Raw genomic sequence first — 6,000 nt, 5'->3', positions numbered from 1 at the left:
ACAAAAACACAGACAAACAAACAAAAACAAAAAAAGATTAGAAGGTACCTGAGATATAGTAAATTATGTCATTCTTATGCACATGTGTTGGAAACTGATTCTAATGCTTTGTGTTACTTCAGCTCCCAAAAGCCGCACATCCAGACCTGAGGATCGCTGCCCCCAGCTGGCTTTGATTGATAATAAAGAATTGCCATACAGCCAATGGCTGGACAAGGAGATGGGGCAAGACTTTTAGATTGCACGGGCAAGGAATATAGAGGAGAAGACAATCGCCATGACTCAGAGGGAAAGGGATCAGATTTAAGAGCTCAGAAGGGGCTGGAGAAATGGCACTGACTGCTCTTCGAAGGTCCTAAGTTCAAATCTCAGCAACCACATGGTGGCTCACAACCATTTGTAATGAGATCTGATGCCCTCTTCTGGAGCTATCTGAACATAGCTACAGTGTACTTACATATAATAAATAAATAGATCTTTTAAAAAGAAAAAAGAAAAAGAGCTGTAGAAGAAAAATCATCCGGCAATGTGGGTGGAAAGGGGGTGGGTGGGGCGGGGGCGGGGACTTCTTCCCAGAAGGTAACAAGGCAACAAGGCAGCAAATCTAAAACATAGATTTAGAAGGTGTTAAACCAAGAATAATCCTTACGAGTTGCTTTTAGCTAGCTCCATCTAGAGGTGAGAAAAAATAATTGCCCGTGTATTGGAGAGACTAGGAATTAGATCCCTGACAGGCAAATAGAGGCAAGTGCCACAAATAGAAAAACAAAAACCAAAACCAGAACATTTCCAGCCTTTCCACCGCCCTCCGCACCAGAGGCATCGGCCTGGCAGGCTTTTTCTCTCCCCAGTAAGGTTTCACCTCACACTCCCGCTGGCCATTCCAGGCTGATCAGATAAACTGAAAACCTGTCTGGGCGTGCTTCACTAAAGCTGCGGGCCTTCCTCCGTCTAAACAGAGCAATTCTTAATTAGGGGGGAAGAACCATCCTTAGCCAACAAAACATCACTTAAACGCGGAGTTATCCCGGGAAAGGGAGCTGTGTCATCTCCCGGCACTCCCGAGGACTCCTTGGGTCCCTTGCTGTGTGTCTCTGCTTCTTTGTCTCCAACTGGGACAAACTGTTTACTGAGGTGTTTAACACATCACAGCAACATCCCTCAGTCCCTACGTGTTACAGGACCCTTCTGGCTGACAAACCCTACCCCCTACCGTAAACTTCTCCAGCCCAGAAGCTGGACTGCCCTTCCTTCCCCTCGGTGGGCTTTCCTATATCATGTAGCCATTTTGATTACCAGGGCTTTTGTCTACCCTTTACTCTCCTGGCTCTCTCCTCTCTCCTCTCCCCTCTTCCCTCACAAGTTCCCGCTCAGAAACTTGTCCGCTTTGAACCCTCCCAGATGTCCTTGTCTCTGTCTATGCTATCTACAATAAACTTTCTTCTCCACCATATTTAAAATCAGTGGCGTTCTTCCAACTTTTTTTTTTAAGATTTATTTATTTATTTTATGTATGTGAGTACACTGTAGCTGTCTTCAAAGAACACCAGAAGAGGGCATTGGATCCCATGAGCCACCACGTGGTTGCTAGGAATTGAACTCAGGACTTCTGGAAGATCAGTGAGTGCTCTTAACCACAAAGCCATCTCTCTAACCCCGTGTTCTTCCTTTTATTTATTTTTTATTTATTTTGCATTTTTTTCCTACATGTGGTGACAAAGCCCAGGATTGACATTTATCAGTTCCCCTCCAAACCAAGCTGCTGATCTGACTCCCTGACATATATACAGATCATCTCTGTCTTCTCGAGTCTGCCATCCATCAAATTTTACCCCAATTTCTTTTTTTTTTTTTTTTTTTTTTTTTTTTTTTTTTTGGTTTTTCGAGACAGGGTTTCTCTGTGTAGCCCTGGCTGTCCTGGCACTCACTTTGTAGACCAGGCTGGCCTCGAACTCAGAAATCCACCTGCCTCTGCCTCCCGAGTGCTGGGATTAAAGGCGTGCGCCACCACGCCCAGCTCCCAATTTCTAAAGTCTGTCTTCTCAGCTACTTCTCCCCTCCACGTGTTCTAACAATTCCTCTCCTCGTCTATGTCATGATTGTATCTCCAGCTCTAGAGCAGTGGGTTCCACCCTTCCTAATGCTGAAACCCTTTAATACATGTTGTTGTGACCCCCAACCATAACATTATTTTCACTGCCACTTCATAACTGTAATTTTGCTATTTGTAAATATCTGATATACAGGATGTGTTTTCATTGTTAAAGCTGAGCAAAATTAAAGCATAGTGATTAATTACAAAATATGTAATTATATATCATGAAATACTTCTAATTAAAAAAAATGAAATTTTATCTTACAGCATGGTGTAGCGTGCGTGGGGTAACAGTCTTAAACTAATAATAGCAAACTACCTTGCTACATTTTGCAACAGTATATATAAAAGACCAATGTCAGTGGGAAGGTTGACATTGCTTCTTTCCCACCAGAAACTCTGGGAGCCTTTGCAAGAGCACAATGAAGATCAACTTTTACAAGTATAGGTCTATATTTAGACATGCTAACCATTGAGCTATAAAAAGCTGTCTCACAAAGATATATTGTTGGAAATGGAGAAGGCGGGGCAAACACCTTCTCAGAGCAACCCTGTTTTGAAAAACAAAACAAAACAAAACAAACTAACAAAAAAAAAAAAAAAGAAAGAAAGAAAGCTGAGCAAGCCAGGGGAAGTAAGCCAGTAAAGAACATCCCTCCATGGCCTCTGCATCAGCTCCTGCTTCCTGACCTGCTTGAGTTCCAGTCCTGACTTCCTTTGGTGATGAACAGCAGTATGGAAGTGTAAGCTGAATAAACCCTTTCCTCCCCAATTTGCTTCTTGGTCATGATGTTTGTGCAGGGATAGAAACTCTGACTAAGACAGGTGAGGTAGAAATCCCCGATTGAGATTAATAAATAATACAACAGTTCAGATCCCTTCTTCATAGCTCCAATTCCTCCATCCTCCCGGCTGATCTCTCTCCTCTCTCCCTCCCTCCTTTGGATGATGTAAGTCCTGCCCACTTTCAATTCTGCCCGCCATTTGGGTGATCAGAACTGTTTACACAAACCTGAAACAGGAGTTTCTTGGTGTAAGCATGCTACACTTGATCTTAGCCAAAAGGCCGAGAAGCGATGGTGTAAGCATACTATGTCCCATTGATGTAAGATACGAGGGTAGAGAAATCAGTATTTGAATAACCCGAGAGGAAACAGGGTATAAGAATATTATGCTCCGGCGTGTGTGCGCCTTCTCTCAGCTGGTCTGCCCGAGACCCCCTGAGCGTGAACCTTAGTTCCCCGCGCGGCGCCATTTCCACTCCGACAAGATGAAAGAAACGATCATGAACCAGGAGAAACTCGCCAAACTGCAAGCACAAATGCGCATTGGTGGGAAAGAAACTGCTCGTAGAAAGAAGAAGGTGGTTCACAGAACAGCCACAGCAGACGATAAAAAACTGCAGTTCTCCTTAAAGAAGTTAGGGGTAAACAATATCTCTGGTATTGAAGAGGTGAACATGTTTACAAACCAAGGAACAGTGATCCATTTTAACAACCCTAAAGTTCAGGCATCTCTGGCAGCAAACACCTTCACCATTACAGGCCACGCTGAGACGAAGCAGCTGACAGAAATGCTTCCCAGCATCCTCAACCAGCTCAGTGCAGACAGTCTGACTAGTTTAAGGAGACTGGCTGAAGCTCTGCCCAAACAATCTGTGGATGGAAAAGCACCACTTGCTACTGGAGAGGATGATGATGATGAAGTTCCAGATCTGGTGGAGAATTTTGATGAGGCTTCTAAGAATGAGGCAAACTGAATTGAAGCAACTTCTGAAGACGGTGATCCTTGCAGAAATTACAGGAGCTGCTATTTTATTTTTTTTTTAATTTTTAATATTTTTATTACATATTTTCCTCAATTACATTTCCAATGTTATCCCAAAAGTCCCCCATAGCGCCCCCCACTTCCCTACCCACCCATTCCCATTCTTTTGGCCCTGGCATTCCCCTATATTGGGGCATATAAAGTTTGCAAGTCCAATGGGCCTCTCTTTCCATTGATGGCCGACTAGACCATCTTTCGATACATGAGCTGCTATTTTATATCATGACTGCTTTTTAAAATTTTTTTGTTTATTATGGATCTGATAAAATCTAGATCTCTAATATTTTTAAGCCCAAGCCCCCCAGACACTGCAGCTCTTTTCAGTTTTCGCTATACCTAATTCATTCTTTGCAGCAAATAAAGCTGAAGAAGCCTGGGAATAAAGTTTGGAAAGGGTTAATAAAATTCTTTGCCTATAAAAAAAAAAAAAAGAACATTATGCTTACAGAGGGTCTGAGACACCATGGGGGGAAAACATCTGAAACAGAGAGAGCTAGAATGTTAAACTGTAAGTATCATGGGGGTTTTGGCTGGGAGATAGCCAGATTAGATTAGAGGTTTAGAATAGATTAATAACTGCTCAGCTATGCATTGTAAGCATATAACATAAAAACTTAGTTTCTGTCTCAATTACTTGGATGCTAGCCAGGGTTAGAGAAAAACTGTCACCCTTCTAAAATTACATTAACAAACAAGGTCGGCAACATGTACATTTTATTTTCATCCAATTTTTTTCCCCCAAACCGACATTCCATTTGGGATGATCAGATCTTTTCAGATAAATTGAGGCTTGTTAGAGTTGATCCTTGCAGTGGTAAATTTATCTCATTCATGATGCAAAGATGTCATCCAACGAAGCTATTGTCTTCCATTTATTTTATCACTGAAAAGTGCTTCAAACTATGGTCTTGTTGATAGGTTATTTCTCTGCAACCGGTGAAATGAGCCATTTCAAGACAGATTAGGTTATATTAAAGGCAGGGTTATTGGGAAGCTGCTCTTGGGTGAGTTCACTGGCCCCAAGGACCAAGGCCAGGGAAGCCGTCAAGGGGAAGAGTGTGGTAGGGGAGGGTGAAAGAAAGTGAGAACGGGGCACGTGCTTGGAGAGAGAAGAGGGAGAGAGGGAGAAAGCAAAATGTCTGGATTATACAGGGAAGAGCCTCTGGGGGGGTGGGGGAGGCAGCCCAGCCCCTGGACTGGAAAGTTGAAGGTTGGGGGCAGGGTATGCCAGGTAAGGACTGAGGGATGTTGGGAGATGTTGTGTTTTATAAAAAAATAAGAAAGGGGGGGGGGGTGGCGCACGCCTTTAATCCCAGCACTCACTCGGGAGGCAGAGGCAGGCGGATTTCTGAGTTCGAGGCCAGCCTGGTCTACAAAGTGAGTTCCAGGACAGCCAAGGCTACACAGAGAAACCCTGTCTCGAAAAACCAAAAAAAAAAAAAAAAAAAAAAAAAAGATAGAGAAACCAGGGATATATTTGAGGGAGGCACGGTATGGTGTGGGGGGAGGGGGGTGCCTCTGCAGGTCCATGATGAGACATCCCTTCCCCCCTGGGGTACCAGCCACAGTTCAGGGCATGGGGAGGGGGAGTTGAGAGAAAGATGGGGGGTGGGGAGAGAGGGAGGGAGGGAGGGAGAGAGACAGAGAGAGAGAAACAGAGAGAGAGAGAGACAGAGGGAGAAGAAGAAGAAGAAGAAGAAGAAGAAGAAGAAGAAGAAGAAGAAGAAGAAGAAGAAGAAGAAGAAGAAGAAGAAGAAGAAGAAGAAGAGAAGAAGGAGGAGGAGGAGGAAGAGGAGGAGGAGGAGCCGGCTTTCATAGATGGAGATGGAGAAAAAGGGGAGAAGAGAATGAGAGAGAGAGGGTAAGTGGTAAGGAACAGGAGCAAGAGAACGAGAGTGATGGGGGGCAAGCAGCCCCTTTTATAGTGAGTCAGGCACCTGTTGCCAGGTAACTGTGGAGCGGAGCCTAGATGAAAACCCAACTGGATAACTTGGAGGCCAGGTCTACATTGATATGTAAAATATGCACCTCATTCCCTTGCCCTAACCAAACACTCTGATTTAAAACATTGTAAGTTT

At 43.9% G+C, this 6,000-nt stretch overlaps 1 pseudogene; it reads left to right on the top strand.

Moving 5' to 3' along the window:
• Window positions 1-3,277: 3,277 nt before the first annotated feature.
• Window positions 3,278-3,907, top strand: LOC110308298 (transcription factor BTF3 pseudogene; annotated as a pseudogene).
• Window positions 3,908-6,000: the final 2,093 nt, after the last annotated feature.

The sequence above is a fragment of the Mus caroli genome, unplaced genomic scaffold (assembly GCF_978045245.1).
Source record: "Mus caroli unplaced genomic scaffold, Mus_caroli_1 scaffold_15, whole genome shotgun sequence".
Taxonomy (NCBI): domain Eukaryota; kingdom Metazoa; phylum Chordata; class Mammalia; order Rodentia; family Muridae; genus Mus; species Mus caroli.
The sequence above is the reverse complement of the archived record's forward strand: the minus strand, read 5'-3'. Positions and strand labels throughout refer to the sequence as shown.